Source organism: Myotis daubentonii, chromosome 2, assembly GCF_963259705.1.
Source record: "Myotis daubentonii chromosome 2, mMyoDau2.1, whole genome shotgun sequence".
Lineage (NCBI taxonomy): Eukaryota > Metazoa > Chordata > Mammalia > Chiroptera > Vespertilionidae > Myotis > Myotis daubentonii.
This window is the reverse complement of record NC_081841.1, coordinates 55,494,382-55,511,443: the sequence shown is the minus strand read 5'-3', so window position 1 is coordinate 55,511,443 and position 17,062 is coordinate 55,494,382. Positions and strand designations below refer to the sequence as shown.

Here is a 17,062-nt window from a genome sequence, read left to right as displayed (position 1 = left end):
CAGTTTTTCCCCCCATAGCATTTGCCACCACTAAAGTACTAGGTAATTTATTTTGTATTATGTTGACTCTTTTTTTAAAAAAAAATATATTTTATTGATTTTTTACAGTGAGGAAGGGAGAGAGATAGAGAGTTAGAAACATCAATGAGAGAGAAACATCGATTAGCTGCCTCCTGCACATCTCCCACTGGGAATGTGCCCGCAACCAAGATACATGCCCTTGACTGGAATCGAACCTGGGACCTTTCAGTCCACAGGCCGATGCTCTATCCACTGAGCCAAACAAGTTTCGGCCTATGTTGACTGTTTAATGTATGTTTTCTCACAATGGCTGAAACTTGTGCATGCTTTATTCCCTGTGTATGCCTACCACCTAGAACAGTGGTCTGCATTTATGTGTGGTTTATTTGTGTTTCAGCTACAGATTTTATAACGGGTAGTGTTTGTTTGTCAACAACATCTTTTTGGGGAAATCATTAAGGGCCTGTTTCACTTGCTGGTTTCTTAAGGTATAAATACAAAGATTCAGCATGGGAGCAACAGAAGGATTAAGTACTGCTACCCTCTTGCTCAAAGTCACAAAGTCTTTTGCAGATACTTTTACATATATGAACATGCAGCTCCCATAAGAAATGGAAACCACAATCATATGGGAGCCACAAGTGGAAAAGGCCTTTTCCTTTGCTGGGCAAAGGGGATCTTCAGAATTGTTGGAAGAAGGAGTGTGTAACAGAATCACAAGGCCAACCTTACCATGAGGGTCAATACTGTTAAGAAAAATGCCCTAGGATATAGAAACTTTGTGCAAGTGTCAGCAGCACAGAAGAGCCACAGGTGAAGTGGTCAATAACTCTCAAGTCACAGAAACCCAAATGGAGTCCCATAATCACAGAGGGACAGATGATGAGGAAACCAGCCAGCCAGGAGTTGACTACCATATGTTGGTTGCAGACTTTGTTACTCATGAAAAGTGTATAATGTAGAGTTTTGCAAATCGCCACATAGTGATCATAGGACAGAAGAAAAAACTCTGTAGAACCCACAAAGATAAAAATAAATGCTTGTGTCACACAAAAGTTATAGGAAATGGTTGTATCTCACATAATGATGCTGACCAAAAAACTGGGAATAAAGACTGTTTTGAATGAAATGTCTAAGACATAGAAATTCCTGAGGAAGAAATACATGGGATTCTTCAAACCAGCATTTGACCGTGTTAACATGAAGATGGTCAAGTTTCCAGTTATACTCAATAAGTAGGTGAACAGCAGAAAGAAGAATCAAGTCACAGCTTGTAACTCTGTGTCATCCCTAAGTCACAGAAGAATGAATTCTCTAATTGATGTCTTATTTGGAATGGGTAAACTCTGAAATCTTAGGTCTGTAGGTAAAAATAATCATAGATGTCAACTCCTGATATGATTTCAAATACATTTGTAGTGTTCTTATTCTGCACAGAAAACAATGAAACATGTTGTAACAAAGAGGGACAGCATAGGTATCTATTAATATTGCAAAGTCATATCAGCAATTAATTTGCTATTTATTATTTAAAAAGCTTAGATTTTAATTACAGCTTTAATAATTCCCTGTTATATATTTTTGATTGCTTCTTAACACAGAGAAAGTTGTTTTTTAAGGTCATAAAAATGGGTAATAATAATAATAAATACTTAGTTTATTTTATTGTAGACATAATTCACTTGGGAATTTTAAACAAGTTATTGAAACACATAGTATTTTTGAAAACTTAATAGTCATAAAAATCTACTTGCTAATTTTGCCAGTGGGAAATTTATTATTGAGTCAGAGTACAATCATTTTCTAAATATGTCTTGGTTTCTGTTAATAGTAAAAATTAAGCAGAAAATACAATACTTGTGAGCAATTCATTGAAATTCCTTTCCATTTACCTTTAGCCTAAAGTGATTCTATTTGCTCCTTTTTGACTAAAATTTGCACAACACAATGCCAGACCTTTTTTTTAAAAAAAATTAAATCTTTATTGTTCAGATTATTACAGTTGTTCCTCTTTTTCCCGCCATAGCTCCCCTCTACCCAGTTCCCACCCCACCCTCTGCCCTCCCCCTGCCACTGTCCTCATCCATAGGTGTACGATTTTTGTCCAGTCTCTTCCCGCACCCCCACACCCCTTTTCCTCCAAGAATTGTCAGTCCATTCCCTTTCTATGCCCCTGATTCTATTATATTCACGAGTTTATTCTGTTCATCAGATTATTTATTCACTTGATTTTTAGATTCACTTATTGATAGATATGTATTTGTTGTCACTTTGTTGTTCATAATTTGTATCTTTACCTTTTTCTTCTTCTTCCTCTTCTTAAAGGATACCTTTCAGAATTTCATATAATACTTGTTTGGTGGTGATGAACTCCTTTAGCTTTTTCTTATCTGTGAAGCTCTTTATCTGACGTTCAATTCTGAATGATAGCTTTGCTGGGTAAAGTAATCTTGGTTGTAGGTTCTTGCTATTCACTTTGAATATTTCTTGCCACTCCCTTGTGGCCTGCATAGTTTCTGTTGAGAAATTAGCTGACAGTCGTATGGGTACTCCCTTGTAGGTAACTAACTGTTTTTCTCTTGCCGCTTTTAAGAGTCTCTCTTTGTCTTTTGCTCTTGGCATTTTAATTATGATGTGTCTTCGTGTGGTCCTCTTTGGATTCCTTTTGATTGGGGTTCTCTGCACTTCCTGGACTTGTAAATCTATTTCTTTCACCAGGTAGGGGAAGTTTCCTGTCATTATTTCTTCAAATAGGTTTTCAATATCTTGCTCTCTCTCTTCTTCTGGCACCCCCATAATTCGGATGTTGGAATGCTTGAAGTTGTCCCAGAGGCTCCTTACACTATCTTCATATTTTTGGATTCTTTTTTCATTTTGCTTTTCTGGTTGGATGTTTTTTGTCTCTTCGTATTTCAAATCTTTGACTTGATTCTTATGATCCTCTAGTCTGCTGTTGGATCTCTTTATAATATTCTTTATTTCAGTATGTTTAATTTCTAGTTGGTCCTTTTTCATATCCTTGAAGGTCTCAGTAAATTTATTGGCGGTTTCTAGAAAAATCTTGAAAAACCTTATAACCGTGGTTTTGAACTCTATATCCAGTAGTTTGCTTTCCTTCATTTCTGTCATTTGTGACCTGTTTCTTTGTCTCTGCATTTTGGCTGCTTCCCTGTGTTGACAGAGTGGCTTTGTGTGCTAGGTGTATTATAGGGTCCAGTGGCTCAGCCTCCCCAATTACCTGAGGTGGACAATCTTGGTGCACCCCTTTGTGGGCTTTGTGCACAGTCTTGTTGTAGGTAAGCCTTGATTGTTGTAGGTATCACTGGGAGGAATTGACCTCCAGGCCAATTGGCTGTGAGAATCAGCTGTGTCTATGGTGGGAGAATTTCTGTGCTGGAGACACCCTTATGGGGCAAGACTTGCTTCAGTGGGGTTTTGGTGCTCACTGAGTCTGCCCCCTGAGTGTGTCCTTATGGATCTGAGGAGTTGTAATCTGGATGGTCCCACTCTGACCACTGGGTACACTGGCTCTTGGATCTCTAAGGAGGTGCTAATTTAGCCTCTGCCTGAGGCTACCCAGCAGGAGCTACTGATAGATCTGCAATTCCTCTTTTTTGGAGTTTGGAGTTGCCAGATGAGGTGCAGCTCTGAAGCAATGCAAGCTGCTGTGGGGCTTGGGCCTTCTTTGGATGTTCTGGGCCTCTCTGACCCAGCTGAAGTTTGTTAGGTAATTTTTATTGCAAAGGGCCAGGCCATTTATATGCAAAAGCCTCTGCGCACAGCTTGGGTGGGGCGGGGTCTCAGGGAATCAACAGGGCAGAGCAAACAGCTATGGCTGCTCCTCAGTCCTACCCTAAGAGGCCCGGTGTCTCAGTGTCCTGCAGTAATAGCTTCAAGTACCTCTGAGAGAAAGCCACCCTCGAGTTCCAACCGATGCCAGACAGTCCAGTTTCTCCCCATATGAGTCTGGGTCTCCAGAGACTCGCCCGGAACTGGAGTTCAGAGCATTCGGGAGCTTGAGACTCGCTCCCAATTGAAAAAGACAACCACGTCCTCAGTTTCCAGCCCTTTCCAAGTGTGCCTCCGTACCTCTGCACTTCACTTCCGCAGCTCCTCTGAGTCTCAGTGTGCTTTTCTCTTTCTTTCTAGTTGTAGAATTTCCACTCAGCCAGCCTTCCTATGGTTCTGGATGATGGCCATTTTGTCTTTTAGTTGTATTTTTGAAGTGGTTGTGCGAGGCAGCAATTTTAGGTGTTTACTTATGCCGCCATCTTGGTTTCTCCTGCTAGACCTTTTTAATACACAATGTTGTATGGTAAAAATTCCATTTTGAATCTTTAAATATAATAATTCATATAAATAATGAAAAAAGAGGATTCTTTGTAAGATTAAATAATTATTTTAGAAAGTTATTACATGATAGCCTCTATCGAGCTCAGCTTTCAAAAATAATAATTAAGTCTTTTCAGTTTATCAAACTGTAGTTTTGGAAGATGTGATAGAGAAAGGAAATATATTGGAAGAAACATTACAACAGCAAGAATAACAGTAATAAATTTTATAAGAAAATGTAATGAGTTTTATTATCATTGTTACATTCATTATTATTTATATTATACCAAAGATCTAAATAGCCTTTAACCTGTGCCCCAAAATTCTTTCAGAAGGCCCAGTTAAGAACCTCATTTGCAAATGATGAAATTGAGGTACTGAGGAGTATGTAACTTGCCCAAGGTTACATAAGCAGTATGTGTAGATAGGTTAGCATTTGGTCTCTCTCCTATGGCACCATTCCATTAATGATTGAATAATGTGTATGCAACCCATATTAGAACTGTTCTCAAAATCCAGACATTTCTTTAGCTCTGCGGGCATAAATCTGCATTTATGGATCAATTGTTCTGAACTAGTCAATCCTGACATAAAGATACCAGAAACGGTGTGATTCAACAAAACGGGAACTTTGGGTAATGAGAATTTTGGAATCCTAGGGAGGTAGATACTCAATCTCTTAGAGATATTTACCTGTGTAGGTCAACATGGTGTGCTGCTACCCATACTGCCATTTGAGAGAACATGTATGGACCTTGAAAACATTATACAAAGCAAAATAAGTCAGTTAGAGTAAGTTAAGAACCATATGATTTCACTCACATGTGGGACATAAAACTGAAACTCGTGGGCACAGACAATAGTATGGTGGTTACCAAAGAGAAGGGGGTAGGAGGTTAATAACGGGTAAAGGGGACCAAACATATGGTGACGGAAGATGATTTTACTTTGGATGGTGATCAGACAATGAAAAATTTATCAATTTTGTGGTATTCTGAAGTAGCCAGGTTTGGTTTCATTGATATTTTTAATTTTGTTTTTCTGGTTTCTATTTCATTGATCTTTATTATTCCCTTTCATGTTTTGTGTGATACTAGAAAGAATGAGTACAGTATTCTGTTGATGTTGGATGGAATATTCTAGAAATTTCATTTAGATCTATTTGGTTCATAACATTGTTCAAGTCTTCCATATACAGTGGGGCCTTGACTTAAGAGTTTAATTCGTTCCATGACGGAGCTCATAACTCAAATTACTCGTATGTCAAATCAGCAGTGAACGAGTGAGACACGTGATGCTGGAGTGATGTTGTGGCCTTCACTGTGACATTCGCTGCGCCAACTAGTGGTGGGGTATCTGAAGCTGGCTTGTAACCCGAATTTTAGCTCACAACTCAAAGCAAAAAATCAGCCGAGAGACAGCTCATATCTCAAAAAACTCATTAGTCGGGGCACTCATAAGTCAAGGCCCAACTGTATTCACCTGCTTTCTTTTCAAATTTTTTTTTAAGTTATTGAAAGTATTGAAACGTCCTTTTCCAATTGTGCATTTGAGTGCTAAATTCAACTATATCGTGTTAAGTTAAACTGCATTTGTCAAGCTGGTTCATTTGCAAAGATTGGTTAGTTTTGAGTATGTAATTGGTAAAATTCAATGAAATAATTCTGTAAAAATCTATTGAGTATACAGAATTTACAATGAAGTTTATTGTATACTTTATTATTTGTAACTTATATTTGTAAAATTTATATTATGTCTGTGTATTCTTTTCTGATAATTAGTTGTTAAAACTTACTAGCACCGTATTTCTCTCTGCCCATATACATTGAAGGACCTGGACTTTATTGAGCACTGGATTGCTTGAATAATGTCTCCATCAATGAATGCAAGCAAGTATTTGGATTTATGTAGACTCTCCAAAGTAACAACTGCAAAAATGAAAAGCCTTGTCACGCAAAGAAAGAGAGAAAAAAAATCCCACTCGATTCTGGAATAGCAGGAGAATTCATGTCTATGCTGCCTAATAAGAGAGTCCATCATACTTCTCAGTTCTCACTGAAGTTACCATCAAATTGAGCAAAACACTTTTTACAAGCAAATGTAACAAATGTTTTTGCTAACACACAAAAATTTAAATATTATATGGATGCTTTAGACATTAATACTCTCCAACACTTTATTAATTTTTACCTGTGTTTGATTAAGGGTAACCCTGTTTCATTAGGCACTTGTTAGAAGAAGTCATAATATATATATATATTTACTGATTTCACAGAGGACGGGAGAGGGAGAGAGATAGAAACATCAATGATGAGAAAGAATCATTGATGGGCTGCCTACTTCACACCCTCCACTGGGGGGCTGAGCCTTAAACCCTGGAATTTATCCTGAACTGGGATCAAACCGTGACCTCTTGGTTCATAGGTTGAGGTTCAATTACTGAGCCTCACCAGTTGGGTAGAAGTTACATTTTAATGGTGATAAATGAGAATCCAAGCATTGATAATTAAAAAAGGGGGGGGGAGGACATCTGTAATACTTATTAACAATAAAGTAAATTTAAAAACTAAAATAAAATATTTAATATAAAAGAATATTAAGGAAGAGTGTCCTATAGACAACAAAAAATAGTGTCTTGATGGTAAATTAAATGATCTTATATGTGCATGCATTATTTGTGAAAGAAGATGGAAATGAGGCAAATGGATGAATATTGAATAAAGTTTATTCTTAAATGTATAAAGCTATAATTAAGAACTTCTTATAGAAAAGATGTATGTCAAGGTTTAAACAAAGCAAACATTTAAATCCACACCCTCAATGTTCACAAAAAAATCTGAATTTTACATATATATATATACATACACACACACACACACACACACACACACATATATATATATATATATATATATATATATATTTTAAAAATAATGAAACCATTCAAACACTGATACACATTTTAGGGGATCCTTGGCAGACCAGAAAATGCAAGAACTGCCTGGGAGATAGAAAGCATAGGTTTTAATTGCCAAAAAAGTCAACAGAGAGGCTATTGGGTCTTAGGAAACCTAAAGACAGTCCAGGTTGTTCCCAAGGGAACCTCAGATGAGCTTCAGGCTCAGCATCAACAAATTTAAAGAAAGTAATGGGCTATGAAGCAATCATCAATATAGTTTATCAGAGATGTTTATGGTAAGAGTAGTGGGGTCCTACATGAATATCAATACCATACTTGTAGTAACTTTGAAATTTGCTCCAAAAAATCATTAAACAAGATACGTTATAATAGTAAAGGATGGAATTGACAATGAAGATATTACATCTATGTCCCAATTAGCATAGATAAACATTAATAATGTGAAAACCATAGGAGAGATGAGGGCAAATATAAGGACATTAGATTTAAGAGACTTCATCTCCAGAAAACCTTATTTTAATACCCTGTGCATATCTACTGGGAGAAATATATTTTTAGAATACCTTGGTGATAACTTTATTTAGCTTTTGATTGGTGTCCAAAGGAAAAGATCTTCAATGACTTGTAAACTAAATTCTGGCATTTTAAAAAAATGTCATTCTCATCTATGCAACAACAATTTAATCATGCACAGAAAAATTTCAGGGCAGGTAGATTTTTAAAAGATAGTTGAGCCAAGTGAGGTCAAAATGGTATAAATAGAGATTAAAACTTGAAGGAAATGGAAGTATAGCAGTGGATGGAGAAATATAACAATATTAATATTATGTTAGGCATACCGTTTCATTTAAATAAAGTTCAGACCATAAATTTATGATGAAAATTTATTTGAGAAACATTTTTTGACCAAGTTCTTAAAGGACTGCTTTACCTGCTCATTTCTTAAGGAGTAAATAAATGGATTTAGCATTGGGGCAACAGAGGTATTGAGCACTGCTATACCCTTGGTGAAGGCCACTCCTTCTTTTGCTGAAGTTTTGACATACATGAAAATGCAACTGCCATAAGAAATAGAGACAACAATCATGTGTGAGGAACAAGTGGAAAAGGCCTTCTTCCTTTGCTCAGCAGAGGGGATTCTGAGGATCATTTTAAGGATGAATACATAGGAAAGAATCACTAATGTTAAGGTTACCATGAGCGTGAATACCGCCAGAAAAAAGGCCAGGAGCTCTAGGAATGCTGTGTCTGTGCAGGAGATCAATAGCATAGGAGAAGAGTCACAGGCGAAGTGGTCAATGATGTTGGAGTCACAGAAATCCAGTTGAAGTCCCATGATCACAGGTGGGAAGATAATGAGAAATCCAGCCAGCCAAGAACTAATTACAAGCAGGTTGCAGATTCTGCTATTCATTATTACCGTGTAGTGCAGTGGCTTACAGATAGCCACATACCGATCATAGGACATAGCAGTCAAAAGGAAAAATTCTGTTGAACCAAGGAGAATGAGAAAAAATACCTGGGCCATGCAAGAATTATAAGAAATGGTCATATCCCCTGTCCCAATGCTGACCAAGAATCTAGGAATAGAAACTGTGGTAAATAAGATTTCTAGGAAAGAGAAATTCCTAAGGAAAAAATACATGGGGGTTTTGAGGTGTGAATCTATCAAAGTAAGGGTGATAATTGTCATGTTTCCAGTTATACTCAGTATATATGTGAAAAACAGAAATACAAAAATTAAAGCATTTAACTGTGGGTCATCTGTTAATCCCAGAAGAACGAACTCTTTCACAGATGTTTGGTTTTTCATTTCTCATTGTTAACTTCTTCCACAACTGAAAATGCAAACAAAAAACTATGCTTTAGTGAGTACAGGATTACTTCTTTTAAAAATCACCTCTGCTGGCTTAAGAAATACTGTATTTAATATAATGGACCAATAAGTTAGATACGAAGTTTTACTGAATTCTGAACATATATGTGATCCAGGACAAAGAAAGTTATACTTAGTATCTGCCTTGTAAATCACTAGCCATTTAATATTAAGTGATTCACCTAAGTGAATAAACACATCTGTACAAGAAAAATATATTTGCCCAGCTGGTGTACGCTTAGTGGTTGAACATTGACCCATGAACCAGGACGTCACAGTTAGATTCCCAGTCAGGGCACTCGTCTGGGTTGTGGGCTTAATCTCCAGTGAGGGCTGTGCAAGAGACAGCTGATCAATATTCTCTCTCATCATTGATGTTACTCTCTCTCTCTCTCTCTCTCTCTCTCTCTCTCTCTCTCTCTCTCCCTTCTTCTCTGAAATCAATAAAAACATATTTAAAAGAAAAAAAAACATTCTTATCCAATGTGTTTTACTTTCTCTTAAAAATTTGTTCATGTGTATGAAAATTAGGTATAAAATATTATATTAGCGTTATTGGAATATTTTACCAATGACAACATGTTCTAATCATTCTTAGAAAATGAAACTTTTTAAAGTTTAATTTTTTAGAGATTTTTTCTCCCACAATTTTCTCAGGATGTTTCATGTCAGCCCTGCCTATATATATAATTAATAACGACAAAAGAATCAGGACCATCAAAACTACACACACAGAGACACACACACACACATTTATATGAGTACATATATATAAGTAAGCAAGCAAACAGAATGTATTGTTTTCTTTATGAATTCAATAATAACCTATTGCTTTTTAGAAGAGATTCTAACAGCCAAAGTTAAGGGATCTAAGTTATAAGCTGATTAGAACAAGGAAAAAATAAATGAGGTGAGAAATGAAAAAATTCTTACAATAGTGTAATCCCATGTGGTAGTAATTTGTTGAAACCCAAACACTCTGTTGCCTTACTTTAATTGTCAGTGTTTGATGCTTATTTTGGAGCATTTCATAGATTTCACAACTTGTTTCTGCCTTTGATTTCCTTATGTAATAGCATACTGATATAGTGTGTTGGTGGAATTTGTCAAGATGATCCTGGTTGCATAGAGTGAGATAGATCATATGGAAGAATAAGTCCAGTACAAAATTTATTCTTGAAGTAGGGAGGCCCTGATAGAAAGGTGACATAGTCCCAGTTGCTGGTAGAAGGTGCTACATCCAGACTGTAAGCAAAGTATTCAACAAGTCTTGCAACTTGTGATCAAGGAAACTGATGAACAAAAATTGATCCAGAGGCAGAGAAGCATGGAACAGACTGTCAAACCTCAGAGGAGGGAATTCAGGGAGGGGGGTGTTAAGAGATCAACTAAAGGACTTGTATGGCTGCATAGAAGCATAACCATGGACACAGACCTTAGGGGGAGTGAGGGAATGTTCTGGGGGCTGTGAGAGGCCAGGGAGAGGTCAATGGGCGGGGGGGGGGGAGGTCGGGTGGAAAGGAGGGATAAGTAATACTTTAAACAAAAAAGAATTTAAAAAAAGAGAAAGAGTTGGTGACATTATGGCTAAAGCTCTATGGGCAGCTTCAAATAGTTAATCTATATTAAGCCTGAAAGACCAAAAAAAGAGCCTTGTCTTAAATTTTGAACTGATGACACAGCAGAATCAGAGGCTATATTTCCTTGGAATGTGGGTAACACTGCCTAAAAAACTAACTATATAAATAAAAATAAAAATGTGGGATCAGGGATATATATAGCAGTGAAATTGGTAGAGGTGAGAAAGTTCTGTATTTTGCTGGTTAATTTAGTAAACCTCTTAGTTTGTAAGAAGAGGGATCAAAAACCTGAGTTAAAATCAAGAAAGAACAGCTATGGGAAGAGGTGAGCTTCATGGCATAGGAGTGAAAGTTTGTGAGAAAGAAAATTCTCACGATATAAAGAACTACCTGCAGTAGTACAATCCAAAGCCAAGCATTTAGTTAGCTCTTGTTTTCCAAAATTTACATAAAAATACATTCCAACTTTAAATGCTAGAAAAATCTTACTTGATCTTAGTTACTTTACTAAAAGAAAGATGGATTATAATATAAATATTTTGCAGTCTTTACCTGCCAGCAGGAACCCTGGTTTTCTAACTATTGTTTTGAAAACAGAGTGGTTTTATTTTATTTTTTTTTCTCAAAAGAGTCACAGGGGATTCTTGCAAAGAAATGGAATGAAAATGTCTCTAGAGAGTAATGGTAGTGATGAATACACTTTAGAATTGAATAATTTTAATTAGGTATCCTTGGGAAATTATTTTTTTAAAACATTAAACATCCGAGAGGTGTATAGTACAAAGAACAATGAGGAGTTTAAACCCAGCACCTTAGACTGCTTGCCCACGCCCCCAAAACTAAAACCTGGCGAGGATAACACACACACAGAAACCCTAAGACACCAGTTTCTCTGATTAACACAGATTCAAAGATTCTAAACACAATACTAGTAAATCGGATGCAATAAAACATTGAAGAATCCATCACGATCAAGTGGGGTTCATTGCAGGGGCACAAGGGTGGTTCGACATACTCAAATCAATCAATGTAATATACCACGTGAAGAAGATAAAGGAAAAAAAATACTATGATCTTTTCAATGGGTGCAACATCCATTTATGATTAAAACACTCAGTAACATGGGTATAGAAGGAAAGTGCCTCAACTTAATAAAGGCCATATATGACAAACCCTCAGCTAATATATACTCAAAGGTGAAAAAGTGAAAGCTCCCTCTAAGGAACAAGATAAGGAGGAACACTTTCCCCACTCTTATTCACGATAGTCTTGGAAATCCTAGCCCAAGCAATAAAGCAAGAGAAAAAAAATAAAAGAAAGGCATCCAAATTGAAAAAGAAGTGAAAGTGTCACTTTTTGCAGATAACATGATTTTATATAGGAAACCCTAAAGACACCACCAAAAAACTATTAGGAACAAACAAATACAGTAAAGTTTCAGGATACAAAATCAGTGTACAAAAATCTAATGCATTCCTATATACTAACAATGAAATTTCAAAAAACAAACAAAAAAAGCAACTCCTTTTACAATTGCACACACACACACAAAATTCCTAGAAATAAAGGGTGTGAAATACCTGTATACTGACTTCTACAAAGCATTATTAAAAAGAGATTGAAAAAGATACAATGAAATGCAAAGATATTCCAGGCTCATGGATTGGAAGAACCAACATAGTTAAAATTAAAACATAGCCATATTACCCAAAGCAATATACGGATTTAATGTAATGCCATCAAAGTCCCAAAGCATCAAAATTCCAAAAAGAAACAGAACAAAAAAATCATCAGATTTGTCTGGAACCGCAAAAGACCCCAAATAGTCAAAGCAATCCTGAGAAAAAAGAATAAAGTCAGAGGTATCACATTTCCTCACTTCACATTACCAAGATACAATAATCAAAATAGCATGGTTTGGCAGAAAGACACACAGACCAATGTAACAGAATTGAGAGACCCAAAATAAGTCCATATGTGTATGGACAAATAATTTTTTAAATATATCTTTATTGATTTCAGAGAGGAGAGTAGACAGCGAGAAATATACAAACATCAATGATGAGAGAATTGTTGATTGGCTGCCTCCTGCATGCTCCCTACTGGATATTGAGCCCACAACCTGGGCATGTGCCCTGACCAGGAATTGAACCATGACCTCCTGGTTCATAGGTCAATGCAACTGAGCCATGCCAGCCAGGGAAATGTTATTTTATTTTTACTGGAATAAATGGCAAGGCAATATAATCCAGTTATATGTAAACTTGTGAAGAAGCAGATAATAGCAAGAGGAAAAGGCCACAAGTATAAAAATGACCTACTTAAATATTTTATTTGTTAGTAAAAATATATTGAATGTACATTTTAGGCACAATAGTAGATAGGCACAACATCAAAATACAGTAAAAATTGAGAGACTAATATACAAAGATAAAACTCATGGGATTGGTTTACCTGAAAAATCTCATTAAGTATTGATTCTTTCACATTAAACAAATGAAGCAAGCAATTCAGGGGGTGGGGGGTTTGTGATAGGCTGGAAGTGGGCACCTGATCTGGGGGCTGGAAGTGAGCATGTGATCAGGGTCAGACCTCCTGATGGCAGAAAGTGCCCACCTTATCAGTGTGCTGGGCTCATGATTGGCAGGAAGTTGGCACCTGGTCTGAGGGCTAGCAAAGGGCATGTGCTTACCTTTGGGCCTCCTGATGGCCAGCAGTGGGCAGCTGGCCAGAAGTGGGCACTTGATCTGGGGGCCTGAAGTGGGCATTTGCTCAGGGTTGGGCCCCCTTATGGCCAGAAGTTCCTACCTTGTCTGGGGCCAGGGACCTGAGATAGGCTGGAAATGGGCACCTGATCAGGGGGAGTGGCCACCTGATGGCCTGAAGTGGGCTGGTGATCTGGGGTTGGGGCCTCGTGAACATTCGAGAGTGGGCTGAATTCCCACCTGATGTCTGCACCCCCCTGTCTCAGGGGTCAACACACTTCCCCGCCCAGACTGGTTTGATGACCCTGGAGCTGCAGGAGAAACCTGCCATCTAGTGACAGGCTGGGGCCCAGTCTTACCTGGTACCTGGTGCTTCAGTGGCGCTCTGAGTGTGCTGTTCGCCAAATGCGATTTCCAGGGGATGAGAGCTATGGCTGAGGAGGTGGGGTGGCATCAGGAACTTGTCCCAGTGGGCAGCCAGGCAGAGCCACATCTCAGAGAGCCAATAGAGCTAGTGTGTGGGCACTGAATCAATTTCTTTTTGAAGTAAAACAAAGTCTGCAAGGTAGGCTGGCAAAGCCTGACATGGAAAATTATGGTACTTTGGAATCTAAGCCACAGACAGGGAGGTGAGGCAGCGTGTTCTCCACACAAGGCCCTTGACCCAATGCAAGGGGACTTTGTCAAAGTTACCAGCTGGGAGGGAGCCAGGGATAAAGAGAGCAAGTGCCCAGAGGCACAGGTGCACATTAAAGAAACCTGTCCCCTGGGTGAAGGTGGGTTTTAGCTTGAAGGGTGGAGAAAATGAGGGCAAATTGGTACAGGTGAGGGTGCTTACCTAGAGGTCACAGGTAAAGGATTTACAGGCTGCCCTGACCGGTTTGGCTCAGTGGATAGAGTGTCGGCTTGAGGACTGAAGGGTCCCGGGTTTGATTCTGGTCAAGGGCATGTACCTTGGTTGCGGGCACATCCCCATTAGGGGGTGTGCAGGAGGCAGCTGATCAATGTTTCTCTCTCATAGATGTTTCTAACTCTCTATCCCTCTCCCTTACTCTCTGTAAGAAATCAATAAAACATATTTTTTTAAAAAAAGGATTCACAGGCTGTGGGAAACCGAGGTTTCCGATCAAGGGGGGAGGGTCTCTTGATAGGCTGGAAGTGGACACCTGATCTGGGGGCTAGAAGTGGGCATGTAATCAGATTCGGGCCTCCTGATGGCCAGCTGTGGGCACCCGATCATGGGTCACAGCCACGTGATGGCCTGAAGTGGGCAGGTGATATGGGGGCAGTGACTTGGGAACATCATGAGTGGGGCTGAGTTCCCAGCTGATGTCTACAGCCCTCTGTTTAAGGGGTCAACACACTTCCCAGACTGGTTTGAGGACTCTGGGGATGCAGGCAAGACTTGCACATGAGAACCGTGGCTTGGTAATATAGCTTCATACCTGGTAATGGGATCCCTCCAACTTTGTTCTTCTTTTTCAGGATTGCTGTGGCTATTCCCAGTCTTTTTTATTCCAGATGAATTTTTGGAGAGTTTGTTCTAGATCTTTGAAATATGCTATTGGTATTTTAATGGAGAGTGCATTGAATCTATAGATTGCTTTGGGTAGTATGGACATTTTGATTATGTTGATTCTACCAATCCATGAACACGGTATGTTCTCCCATCTGTTTATGTCTTCCTCTATCTCTTTTTTCAATGTCCTGAAGTTTTTTGAATACAGGTCTTTTACATCCTTAGTTAAGTTTATTCCTAGGTATCTTAATCTTTTTGGTGCAGTGGTAAATGGGATTGTTTTTTTCATTTCTTTTTCTGTGAGTTTATTATTGGTGTATAAAAAGGATTTAGATTTCTGGGTGTTAATTTTGTATCCTGCTACATTGCCAAATACACTTATTAGATCTTGTAATTTTTTGATGGAGCCTTTGAGTTTTCTTTGTATAGTATCATGTCATCTGCGAATAGGGACAGCTTTACTTCTTCTTTTCCAATTTGGATGCCTTTTATTTCTTCATCTTTTCTGATTGCTTTGGCTAGCACTTTCAGTACTATATTGAACAGGAGTGGTGAAAGTGGGCATCCCTGTCTTGTTCCTTTTCTTAGGGCAAATGAGTTTAGTTTTTGCCCATTGAGTATAATATAAGGCTTTTATTATCTTGAGGTATGATCCCTCTATTCCCACATATTCCCAGACATATAGACCAATGGAATAGAATAGAGAACCCAGAAATCTACCCAAACCACTATGCTCAATTAATATTTGACAAAGGAGGCAAGAACATACAATGGAGTCAAGACAGTCTTTTCAATAAATGGTACTGGGAAATTTGGTCATACACATGCAAAAAAATGAAACTAGATCACCAACTTACACCATACACAAAAATAAACTCTAAATGGATAAAGGCCTGAAACATAAGACGGGAAACCATAAAAATATTAGAGAAATCCACAGGTAGCAAAATCTCAGATATATGCCAAAGGAATTTCTTCACTGACACAACCCCTAGGGCAATGGAAACTAAAGGGAAAAAAACAAATGTGACTATATCAAAATAAAAAGCTTCTGCACTGCAAAAGAAACCATCAACAAATTAACAAGAAAACCTACTGCATTGGAGAACATATTTGCCAATGATATCTCTGATAAAGGATTAGTCTCCAACATTTACAGGGAACTCATACAACTTAACAAAAGGAAGATAAACAACCCAATCAAAAAATGGGCAATGGACCTCAATAGACACTTTTTGAAAGAGGACATACATAAGGCTGAGAGACATATGAAAACATGCTCAAAGTTACTAATCATCTGAGAGATGCAAATCAAAACGACAATGAGGTATCACCTCACACCTATCAGAATGGCTATCATCAACAAATCAAAAATGACAAATGCTGGCAAGGATGCAGAGAAAAAGGAACCCTCATTCACTTCTGGTGGAAATGCAAACCGGTTCAACCACTGTGGAGAACAGTATGGAGTTTCCTCAAAAAACTAAGAATGGAACTTCCATTTGACCCAGTGATCCCACTTCTAGGAATATATCCCAAGAAACCAGAAACACCAATCAGGAAGGATATATGCACCCCTATGTTCATAGCAGCACAGTTTACAATAGCTAATATTTGGAATCAGCCTAAGTGCCCATCAGCAGATGAATGGATTAGAAAACTATGATACATCTACACAATGGCATACTATGCTGCTGTAAAAAGGAAGGGACTCCTACCATTTGCAACAGCATGGATGGAGCCAGAGAGCATTATGCTAAGTGAAATTAGTCAGTCAGAGAAAGATAAATATCACATGCTCTCACTCATTTGTGGATTATAATGAACAACATAAACCGATGAACAAAAACAGATGTAGAGACAGAGAAGCATCGATCAGATGCTCAAAACTCAGAGGTAAGATAGGGGAGGGTGGTGGTGAGGGGGAGAGATCAACCGAAGGACTTGTATGCATGCATATAAGCATAAGTGATGGATGTGGACAACAGGGTTTGAGGGTGAGGGCAGGATTTGGGAGGGATGAGGGGACATTGGGGGGATAAGGACACATTTGTAATATCTTAATCAATAAAGGGGAAAATTTAAAAAAAAGAATTACTTGCAGCTTTT

At 38.1% G+C, this 17,062-nt stretch overlaps 1 pseudogene; it reads right to left on the bottom strand.

The window, feature by feature from the left end:
- Positions 1 to 427: 427 nt before the first annotated feature.
- On the bottom strand, positions 428 to 9,086 carry LOC132226545 (olfactory receptor 5T3-like; annotated as a pseudogene).
- Positions 9,087 to 17,062: the final 7,976 nt, after the last annotated feature.